We start from the raw sequence: 12,324 nt of genomic DNA, 5'->3' as shown, positions 1-12,324 counted from the left end.
ACCTCATAGAGCAATAGTGGTTGATTTTTTGTTGGACAGTGCACGCATGGCGCGGGCTGCTCACTGTCCCGATTTGAATGCCATAGAACATGTCTGGGATGCACTAGGGAGACGGGTTGCGTGACGTCAGCGGCCACCAACCACTCTCTAACGCTTGTGAGCAGCTCTGCAGAAAGAATGGGCGTTATTGCCTCAACATGAGACTGATGACGTAATTCACAACATGTCCCGTTGTTGTCAGGCACGTATTGCTGCCAGAGGTGGTCACACTCCATACTGAGAACATTAACCGGTTGTCAGAATGTATGTACATATCTGTTAACTTGGAAAAAAAACGAAGAACATTTATGTCTACTGTTATGCATGTTGCAGTTGATTACGTTCTGTATTCTTTACATTGTCTCTACTTAACTATCTCCTGTTGATACTGTTTTGTGGCAAAATAAACGCAACCTTGCTGAACTTCCGTTTGGTGCTTTAATTTTGGACACAAGTGTAGATTTAATTCTTATTCATTCGAGAAAAATTCTGTAAAATGAACCGAAAGGGATAATTACGGTATATTATTCTGATATCTAAACAACAACCAGACTGAGTAGTACACACAAAGTACTGCTTTTCATATGATTAATAAGAATACAGATGTCACCTTTTTGACTCAATAATCTGAATTACATCCCCACATGATTAAATCCACAGTATCCGAAAAATTGTGAAATACAGCTACAAAATATTCACAAAAATATTTATTCATATTCTCATAAAGTTAGGCTGAGAACGAACATCAAAGATATGAAATAGAAGAGAAAGTCAGAACGACTGAGATATTTCTGTTGGATACTAACAACAACAACAAAATATACTCTTCGAATTGGAGAAACAGAGAGTAATGCATCCTACAAGGGAACTGTTCGAACATCACCTCAGTAATTTGGTTGGTATTGACAGGACGCGTGGTGCTTCAACATCTGTAAAAATGAAGTCGCAACTCTCAAGGATTATCGAGAAAACTGGCTTTGAACATTTTAGGCGTACTTATATACTTTGCGTGGTCGCATCTGAGCGGTTTCATAAACGCCGTGTCTTTTGTTCGGATCACGCGGCCGGTACTACCACTTTTTGTGAACTGTCTACACCAATATTCCCTGCTACACTGCGATATGTGCGGTACGCCATGAAATTGTGTGACGACCGAGAACCGTTTATGAATGTAAATCATGTTTGTTTTGAAGTAGACACATTGGAAAAAAAAAATATGAACATCCAAAAATTCTGCGTTCATTACATCTGCTGTAGGTCGCGATGATTATTGTTATCCATGTTCTTAAGTCAGTATCATCCTGATTCGTGCAGTCCGGCACAGGTTACACGTTATACTTGTGGTAAATGTGGATACAGTAATGCAAATAAAATGACTACACTGATATGACTGAAAGTTCTCGTGTATTCTGTTTTCATTTCCAGTCTCCGTAACAGAAAGGACTTTTTCTCCTTTTTTCGTGTTGAAGATTAGGAAAACAGTAAATGTATGATTAAATATTGACACTTTGCAGGATCATAATAAATCTGTTGTTAGAATAACGTTGAAACCAAAAATAACGTATCGGCAGTGAGATCCGATACGGAGATCTCGCATATGTGAAACTAAGAGCTTATTCCCTCAGCTACCTACTTTCTGAACACTAGCGGTTGTACTAATCACATACAGGATACGCATGCCTGTAATTTTCAAACTCGGGTTTTCCAAAAACGCTTGAGAGTTGCGTCTTACTGTCTACATATGTTGCAACCTAGTTGTGCCTTAGACACACTGTCATTATGAATCGAATCGGTACGCCTTATTAGACGCCATCTACAACACTTCGTTTGTTAACAAAACTTCTCGTTTGATGACTTTACTGGATTTATTGCATTATTTTTATGTCTTCTATTTATTTCCTTAAGGTAGCTGACAAAGGAATATCCTCATACCCTCCCCCCCCCCCCCCCCCTTCAGATTTAGTGGTAAGAGGGTCCAGTGGACTGCCCGTCAAAAGCTTAACACACGTCAAGCATGAAAAAAGGAGAAAGTGTTCTGAACTGTGAAAATAAAGCAAAATACACTACTGGCCATTAAAATTGCTACACCAAAAAGAAATGCAGATGATAAACGGGTATTCATTGGACAAATATATTATACTAGAACTGACATGTGATTACATTTTCACGCAATTTGGGTGCATAGATCCTGAGAAATCACTACCCAGAACAACCACCTCTGGCCTTGATACGCCTGGGCATTGAGTCAAACAGAGCTTGGATGGCGTGTACAGGTACAGCTGCCCATGCAGCTTCAACACGTTACCACAGTTCAGCAAGAGTAGTGACTGGCGTATTGTGACGAGCCACTTGCTCGGCCACCATTGACCAGACGTTTTCAGTTGGTGAGAGATCTGGAGAATGTGCTGGCCGGGGTAGCAATTGAACTTTTTCTGTATCCAGAAAGGCCCGTACAGGACCTGCAACATGTGGTCGAGCATTATCCTGCTGAGATGTAGGGTTTCTCAGGGATCGAATGAAGGGTAGAGCCACGGGTCGTAACACATCTGAAATGTAACGTCCACTGTTCAAAGTTCCGTCAATGCGAACCAAAGGCGACCGAGACCTGTAACCGATGGCACCCCATACCATCACGCCGGGTGATACGCCAGTATGGCGATGACGAATACATGCTTACAATGTGCGTTCACCGCGATGTCGTCAAACACGGATGCGACCATCATGATGCTGTAAACAGAACCTGGATTCATCCGAAAAAAATGACGTTCTGCCATTCGTACACCCAGGCTCGTCGTTGAGTACATCATCGCAGGCGCTCCTGTCTATGATGCAGCCTCAAGTGTAACCTCAGCCATGGTCTCTGAGCTGATAGCCCATGCTGCTGCAAACGTCGTCGAACTGTTCGTGCAGATGGTTGTTGTCTTGCAAACGCCCCATCTGTTGACTCAGGGATCGAGACGTGGCTGGACGATCCGTTACTGCCATGCGGATAAGACGCCTGTCATCTCGACTGCTGGTGATACGAGGCCGTTGGGATCCAGCACGGCGTTCCGTATTACCCTCCTGAACCCAACGATTCCACATTCTGCTAACAGTCACTGGATCTCGACCAACGCGAGCAGCAATGTCGCGGTACGATAAACCGCAATCACGATAGGCTACAATCCGACCTTTATCAAAGTCGGAAACGTGATGGTATGCATTTCTCCTCCTTACACGAGGCATCACAACAACGTTTCACAAGGCAACGCCGGTCAACTGCTGTTTGTGTATGAGAAATCGGTTGGAAACTTTCCTCTTGTCAGCACGTTGTAGGTGTCGCCACCTTGTGTGAATGCTCTGAAAAGCTAGTCATTTGCATATCGCAGCATCTTCTTCCTGTCGGTTAAATTTCGCGTCTGTAGCACGTCATCTTCGTGGTGTAGCAATTCTAATGGCCAGTAGTGTAGTATCAATGAACGGTCCAAGAATTAAAAGGCAGCAAAGAGCAGCTTGGAACTGGAACGGCGTCGCAAGTGGTCGTGGTGTTGGATTGTTCGAAACGACCTCGTGCAAATTTTTTTATTTATTTTTTCACATCATCAGCTGTCCGTCCGGTCACTGAAATATTTCTCCTCTTTCTGTAGTCTTGGCAATTGTCATACTGTACAATGGTTATAGAAAATGAGTCATGTGATAAGAACACGTTATTGTCGCAAGTAAATGTGATGAATAGTGAGAGCAAGCGAGATACCACACAGACGTCTCACAGAAATGAAAACAACAATTAAACGGGCGTGAACTATGTTACGACAAATGAATTCAAGAGTCAAAACTTCCAGAAGCTAACGCAACTTCAAAAACGTTAAAAGCCTATGTTTTGACAGAGCACAGTAAAACTGTGTGATTGTGAAACTGTTGCGTTCATTTGCTGCAGCTTATATTTTCATCTTTTCCTTGGGAGTGATCACATTCACAATCATATGAACACCTATATGTGCAAGGTACAAATTAGGTGCGTCGGTAAGAGATTCCTATCACATGACACACTTACTGTCACTAATGCCATGTATGACAAACCAGACGTGATTTCTGGTAGAGGATTCGGTTGACTTGTCGCCTCGTCATCAAACGTTTGCGGTTCCCACTCGAAAGCAGCTTCCGTTCGGCTACTAGCAGAGTAGTTCTGCAGAATCAGCTGTCATTATAGGTCCCCTACCTTACATCTCGCTGTTGCAAACGGACATTGCACCACGACACAGACCTGAATAAAGGGAACACGAAAAAAAACAAAATTGGTAGAAGGGAGGTTTGAACGCGTCTCGCCGGTCCAACACAGCAATCCCTTAACCACGACGACATTTAACTTCCCGCTTGCATCATATTGCACTTCTTATTTTTGAAACGTACACTGTTTCTGTTCCGCCTTTTTTTCACTGATTAGTACATCACCTTATTGTTTTCATGTCTGATCTGAATTCAGTTTTTGACGGGCTGGCCAATGGGCTCTCTTACCAGTAAATCTGAAGAGGGTTGCAATGAGGAACTTCCCTTGTGAGAAGTGGCGATGGACATGTGCACTGCTGCCATATTTTGGTTGTGTTGGCAGTCCGTACATCAGCGTGTTCGATGGGTCCCTTTCTGCAGCTCGATAAGGGCGATACGAGGAAGTACCAGAGAAACACTGAAGGCACTGTTTCAGCACAGTCCCTCAAAGGTTCACATCCTCTTTGACTAGTGAACAGTGCCAAAACCGGCTCTCCAATTAGGAATATGTGTAATTTCTCTGGAACAGCGTGAAAACTAAACAAAGGCAAGTTATATGTAGTGACTGCTAAAGTCACGGCATTTGACGCTGTGGTTGTTAGCTTCAACTACGCAGTTTAGCAGAGTCCTAGACAGTCATGGCTAGATCTCAGCGAGAATTCTGTGATGACTAAAAATCCTGTTCCTAGATTCTACCAGCAAAGGCCAAGAGCACCCTCTTTCCTTCCCTTTTGGACGCCTATGAGATCGCCAGGAAGTGCAAAATGGCTAAGCAGGGATGGCTAGAGGACAAATGTAAGGTTGTAGAAGCCTATCTCACTAGGGGTAAGATAGATACCGCCTACAGGAAAATTAAAGAGACCTTTGGAGATAAGAGAACGACTTGTATGAATATCAAGAGCTCAGATGGAAACCCAGTTCTAAGCAAAGAAGGGAAAGCAGAAAGGTGGAAGGAGTATGTAGAGGGTCTATACAAGGGCGATGTACTTGAGGACAATATTATGGAAATGGAAGAGGATGTAGATGAAGATGAAATGGGAGATATGATACTGCGTGAAGAGTTTGACAGAGCACTGAAAGACCTGAGTCGAAACAAGGCCCCCGGAGTAGACAATATTCCATTGGAACTACTGACGGCCGTGGGAGAGCCAGTCCTGACAAAACTCTACCATCTGGTGAGCAAGATGTATGAAACAGGCGAAATACCCTCAGACTTCAAGAAGAATATAATAATTCCAATCCCAAAGAAAGCAGGTGTTGACAGATGTGAAAATTACCGAACTATCAGCTTAATAAGTCACAGCTGCAAAATACTAACACGAATTCTTTACAGACGAATGGAAAAACTAGTAGAAGCCAACCTCGGGGAAGATCAGTTTGTATTCCGTAGAAACACTGGAACACGTGAGGCAATACTGACCTTACGACTTATCTTAGAAGAAAGATTAAGGAAAGGCAAACCTACGTTTCTAGCATTTGTAGACTTAGAGAAAGCTTTTGACAACGTTGACTGGAATACTCTCTTTCAAATTCTAAAGGTGGCAGGGGTAAAATACAGGGAGCGAAAGGCTATTTACAATTTGTACAGAAACCAGATGGCAGTTATAAGAGTCGAGGGACATGAAAGGGAAGCAGTGGTTGGGAAGGGAGTAAGACAGGGTTGTAGCCTCTCCCCGATGTTGTTCAATCTGTATATTGAGCAAGCAGTAAAGGAAACAAAAGAAAAATTCGGAGTAGGTATTAAAATTCATGGAGAAGAAATAAAAGCTTTGAGGTTCGCCGATGACATTGTAATTCTGTCAGAGACAGCAAAGGACTTGGAAGAGCAGTTGAATGGAATGGACAGTGTCTTGAAAGGAGGATATAAGATGAACATCAACAAAAGCAAAACAAGGATAATGGAATGTAGTCTAATTAAGTCGGGTGATGCTGAGGGAATTAGATTAGGAAATGAGGCACTTAAAGTAGTAAAGGAGTTTTGCTATTTGGGGAGCAAAATAACTGATGATGGTCGAAGTAGAGAGGATATAAAATGTAGGCTGGCAATGGCAAGGAAAGCGTTTCTGAAGAAGAGAAATTTGTTAACATCGAGTATTGATTTAAGTGTCAGGAAGTCATTTCTGAAAGTATTCGTATGGAGTGTAGCCATGTATTGAAGTGAAACATGGACGATAAATAGTTTGGACAAGAAGAGAATAGAAGCTTTCGAAATGTGGTGCTACAGAAGAATGCAGAAGATTAGATGGGTAGATCACATAACTAATGAGGAAGTATTGAATAGGATTGGGGAGAAGAGAAGTTTGTGGCACAACTTGACCAGAAGAAGGGATCGGTTGGTAGGACATGTTCTGAGGCATCAAGGGATCACCAATTTAGTATTGGAGGGCAGCGTGGAGGGTAAAAATCGTAGAGGGAGACCAAGAGATGAATACACTAAGCAGATTCAGAAGGATGTAGGTTGCAGTAGGTACAGGGAGATGAAAAAGCTTGCACAGGATAGAGTAGCATGGAGAGCTGCATCAAACCAGTCTCAGGACTGAAGACCACAACAACAACAACAACAACAACATGATATCGAACGATGTCTATTTGTGACTGTGAGAGACAATGAAGCCTTTGTTGAAAGAAGCTGTGATCGTAATATTCTTCTACATGTTAAGCCTTTTGCATATTTTTTAAATGAGCACACCGCCATTTGACTGTATTGTTTTCTATTTAATTACGACCCAGGCTCGGCCTTTTATGCGATTTTCAAGCGATTGAGTGTTTGTCATTAACATACGAGTATACTGCAGGACATCAAGCTCAAAATTGGCCATAATTTAAGAAATATATTGGTTCCCCACGAAATGCCAAAAGTAAAATCACCATCTTGTTAAAAGATCATTTTCTTAATTTATTGCCCAATTTTGAGCTTTATGTCCTGCGATATATGTTAACGACATAAACTTAGTCACTTGAAAATGGCATAAAAGACCGAAATCTGTGTCGTAATTAAATAAACAATAATAGTCAAATGGTGATATGTTTCCCAAAAAGTATTGTATGACTGTTGCTCAGCAACATCAAAAACTGTCTTTTACATATCATGTGTGGTTTAAAAGAGCTTACAATTAAAGTTGTCACACTAGCCATGCAATATATAAGCTGCATATTTTGTTATATTTATGTGGCTGGGGACCTTGACCTGGAAAGGGAACTCTCCTGGGGCTGCGTGCACGCCGTTGATAATTCGCCCCCGCTCTGTAGACACCGTCCGTGGTACAGCGCCACCTGCAACACACAAGAAGTAGACTACAACCTAACATAATATTATACAATTGCGATGCGCGCTGCGTTGAAAGCTGTCGCCGTCCGGCAGTTGGAGCGAGGGCTAGCGCTGCAGTTGGCGAGAAGACCAACCATACTTTAACGCCATACAAGCTGTAAAGACAATGTTTGTTCTTATTTCTGTTCTCCCTGATTTACGAAGTAATTATTGTACACGATGTATCAAAAAGAATCATCCGATTTTTTACAAAAATCATAACTATTATGCTATGTGAGATATGTGCGTGAACAACGTACTGGTAGAAAGAGCAAACTCTCGGGTTTTACATGGTTCCCGCTAGGTAGCAACACTGTGTGCTCACTTCAGTTCTAGTAAAAATGGTATCGGGAGAACAATAAGCGTTTTGTGTTCTACGTTTTGCACAGTGAGAGTCAATAATAACTGATGACTAACTGACACCCTCAGCTGCCGACAGGTGTTGTTGTTATACTCGTACCTCGATGTGGACAGCTGAAAATGTGTGCCCCGACCGGGACTCGAACCCGGGATCTCCTGCTTACATGGCAGACGCTCTATCCATCTGAGCCACTGAGGACAGAGATGAATAGCGCGACTGCAGGGACTTATCCCTTGCACTCTTCCCGTGAGACTCACATTCCCAACTGTCCACAATTCTACATATGTATTGTACCTTATAGACATTTGGCCACCCACTCGTTACTCGCGCACGCTTTGGCGATTCCCGTAAGAGTCTGGGCAACCTGTGTGCATTCGCACAGACGAAGGTCAATGGCTGGGTAGCCTTTAAGGCTACCACGGATTCGTCTCCTGTGCCAACCTTTCCATCTTGGAGTAGCAGTTGGAACCTACGTCCTCAATTATTTGCTGAATATATGGCTCAAATGGCTCTGAGCACTATGGGACTTAACATCTTAGGTCATCAGTCCCCTAGAACTTAGAACTAGTTAAACCTAACTAACCTAAGGACATCACACACATCCAAGCCCGAGGCAGGATTCGAACCTGCGACCGTAGCAGTCGCGCGGTTCCGGACTGCGCGCCTAGAACCGCGAGACCACCGCGGCCGGCTGCTGAATATATCCCAGCCTCAGTCTGCCTCTATAGTTTTTAACCTCTGCAGCTCCCTCTAGTAGCATGGAAGTCATTCCCTGATGTCTTAACCGATGTCCTATTGCCCTGTCCCTTCTTCTTGTCAGTGTTTTCCACATATTCCTTTCCTCTCCGATTCTGTGCAGAACCTCCTCATTCCTTACTTTACCAGTCCACCTAACTTTCAACATTCGTCTAAAACGCCACATCTCAAATGCTTCATTCTTTTCTGTTCAAGATCTACCACAGTCCACGATACACTACCGTACAATGCTATGCTCCAAACGTACATTCTCAGAAATCTCTTCCTCAAATTAAAACCTAAGTTTGATACCAGTAGACCTGTCTTGGCCAGGAATGCCCTTTTTGCCAGTGCTAGTCTTCTTTTGCTGTCCCTCTTTCTCCGTCCGTCATTGGTTATTTTGCAGCCTTGGCAGTAGAATTTCTTAACTTCATCTACTTTGTAACCATCAACTCTGATGTTAAGTTTCTCGCTGTTCTCATTTCTGGTATTTCTCATTACTTTTGTGTTTCTTCGATGTACTCTCCATACATATTCGGCACTCATTAGACTGTTCATTCCACTCAGCAGATCAAGTAATTCTTCACTTTCACTCAGGATAGCAATGTCATCAGCGAATCTGGTCATTGATATCCTTTCACCTTGAATTTTAATTCCACTCAGGTGCCTTCTTTTATTTCCATCACTGCTTCTTCGATGTAAAATTGAACAATAGGGGTGAAAGACTATATCCCTGTCTTACACCCTTTTTAATGCATGCATTTCCTTCTTGGTCTTCAACTCTCATTATCCCCTCTTGGCTCTTGTACATGTTGCGTATTACCCATGTCTGCTAATACATTACCCCTACTTTCCTCAGAATTTTGAACATCTTGCACTATTTGTCGTCGTCGAACGCTTTTTCCAGGTCGACGAATCCTGTGAACAGAGGCGATGACTGATTTGAATGTGTTTCGAAAAACCGTTAAAAGACAGCGCCTCAGCCATTAATCAATGACAATGAGGCCCTCTCACACACACCATCGGCGCATGTGCAAAGCCTCGCCAACGTCCGCAGTTCTAGACAGGAGTCTTCGCCTTCGTTCATCTTCTAAATCTAAATCGCAGGTCCCACTCACACCACTCTATATTGGCGGCGGTGCTGAGCGGTGTTTCAAACTTGTGACGCCATGCTACCAAGGTAATGAATAGCTCAAGATGATCGAGTCTGCCGAGCGAAATTAAAATTAAATAATACGATAACTTTAGCGGCTTATCTCTATATTAGTCAAAGCCGTCACTGTGTCTCCTGCAGACGATCCCGGTCTTTGCTAAAACGAAATAGTTGTCTTCCTCCTCCAAAATCAGAATGAATCCACAATAAATTTACACGTTATTGTTTATCACTTTAAATTAACGCCTTGTAGCAATTCAATCCAGGATGGTTTGACGCAAATCCAGGGTGGTTTGAAGCACAAACGTCACCGCAAACAACTCTAACGAAGCTTCACACTAGTAGTTTAGGTGAAAATTTTACGCGCCATCTGTACTTCCGCTGAGAAATGTGCTAAAGCAGGAACGGATCAAACTGAACAACGCAGGACTGACTTATTTCAGGGGTAGTCGCATTCCGCCATTAACACGTGGAGTTTGACAACAAGCTATATGTACGTATTAATTAACTCTTCTATTCACAAATTCTCCCTAAATTGTAGCATTATTCTCTTGATTTTTTTATATAATATACACTCCTGGAAATGGAAAAAAGAACACATTGACACCGGTGTGTCAGACCCACCATACTTGCTCCGGACACTGCGAGAGGGCTGTACAAGCAATGATCACACGCACGGCACAGCGGACACACCAGGAACCGCGGTGTTGGCCGTCGAATGGCGCTAGCTGCGCAGCATTTGTGCACCGCCGCCGTCAGTGTCAGCCAGTTTGCCGTGGCATACGGAGCTCCATCGCAGTCTTTAACACTGGTAGCATGCCGCGACAGCTTGGACGTGAACCGTATGTGCAGTTGACGGACTTTGAGCGAGGGCGTATAGTGGGCATGCGGGAGGCCGGGTGGACATACCGCCGAATTGCTCAACACGTGGGGCGTGAGGTCTCCACAGTACATCGATGTTGTCGCCAGTGGTCGGCGGAAGGTGCACGTGCCCGCCGACCTGGGACCGGACCGCAGCGACGCACGGATGCACGCCAAGACCGTAGGATCCTACGCAGTGCCGTAGGGGACCGCACCGCCACTTCCCAGCAAATTAGGGACACTGTTGCTCCTGGGGTATCGGCGAGGACCATTCGCAACCGTCTCCATGAAGCTGGGCTACGGTCCCGCACACCGTTAGGCCGTCTTCCGCTCACGCCCCAACATCGTGCAGCCCGCCTCCAGTGGTGTCGCGACAGGCGTGAATGGAGGGACGAATGGAGACGTGTCGTCTTCAGCGATGAGAGTCGCTTCTGCCTTGGTGCCAATGATGGTCGTATGCGTGTTTGGCGGCGTGCAGGTGAGCGCCACAATCAGGACTGCATACGACCGAGGCACACAGGGCCAACACCCGGCATCATGGTGTGGGGAGCGATCTCCTACACTGGCCGTACACCACTGGTGATCGTCGAGGGGACACTGAATAGTGCACGGTACATCCAAACCGTCACCGAACCCATCGTTCTACCATTCCTAGACCGGCAAGGGAACTTGCTGTTCCAACAGGACAATGCACGTCCGCATGTATCCCTTGCCACCCAACGTGCTCTAGAAGGTGTAAGTCAACTACCCTGGCCAGCAAGATCTCCGGATCCGTCCCCCATTGAGCATGTTTGGGACTGGATGAAGCGTCGTCTCACGCGGTCTGCACGTCCAGCACGAACGCTGGTCCAACTGAGGCGCCAGGTGGAAATGGCATGGCAAGCCGTTCCACAGGACTACATCCAGCATCTCTACGATCGTCTCCATGGGAGAATAGCAGCCTGCATTGCTGTGAAAGGTGGATATACACTGTACTAGTGCCGACATTGTGCATGCTCTGTTGCCTGTGTCTATGTGCCTGTGGTTCTGTCAGTGTGATCATGTGATGTATCTGACCCCAGGAATGTGTCAATAAAGTTTCCCCTTCCTGGGACAATGAATTCACGGTGTTCTTATTTCAATTTCCAGGAGTGTAGCTTTTTTCCTAAAATAACCATCCACAAGACGAGCTGCATTTCGTCATTTATAGAGGTATCGCGGAGGTGCAAAATCCATTTCCTATTTACCCGTTGCGACATATTTCTTTTATTTCCCTATTCCACTATGAAATCATTAAATTCTGCATAAGACAGCAATCATCTTGATACTCAAAACTGAGACATCTTACACCTTATAACAACTGCTTAAGCTCGTAATAACAATCCAAATTCACGATCGCCTAAGTGGCAAAAATTTTATTTTGACGCTCTCATATTGCCGCGGGTTTAGGGCCGTCATGTCACGGACTGCGCGGCCACTCCAGCCGGAGGTTGGAGTCCTCCCTCGGGCATGGGTGTGCGTGTTGTTCTTGGCACAAGTCAGATTAAGTAGTGTGTAAGTCAAGGGGCCGATGACCTCAGCAGTTTGGTCCCTTAGGAATTCACACACATTTGAACATTTTTGGTCTCATATTTTATCTGTCAT

At 44.4% G+C, this 12,324-nt stretch overlaps 1 protein-coding gene across 1 annotated transcript in view; it reads right to left on the bottom strand.

Annotated features, from left to right (window-relative positions):
* LOC124712818 (mite allergen Der f 3-like) overlaps positions 1-12,324 on the bottom strand; it is a 90,853-nt gene that overhangs the window by 59,265 nt on the left and 19,264 nt on the right. The window contains exon 2 of the mRNA XM_047242901.1: positions 7,472-7,557. The gene's annotated coding sequence lies outside the window, so the exon portion shown is untranslated. The remainder of the gene's footprint in view (positions 1-7,471; positions 7,558-12,324) is intronic.

Source organism: Schistocerca piceifrons, chromosome 1 (assembly GCF_021461385.2).
Source record: "Schistocerca piceifrons isolate TAMUIC-IGC-003096 chromosome 1, iqSchPice1.1, whole genome shotgun sequence".
NCBI lineage: Eukaryota > Metazoa > Arthropoda > Insecta > Orthoptera > Acrididae > Schistocerca > Schistocerca piceifrons.
This window is presented reverse-complemented; position numbering and strand designations above follow the sequence as displayed.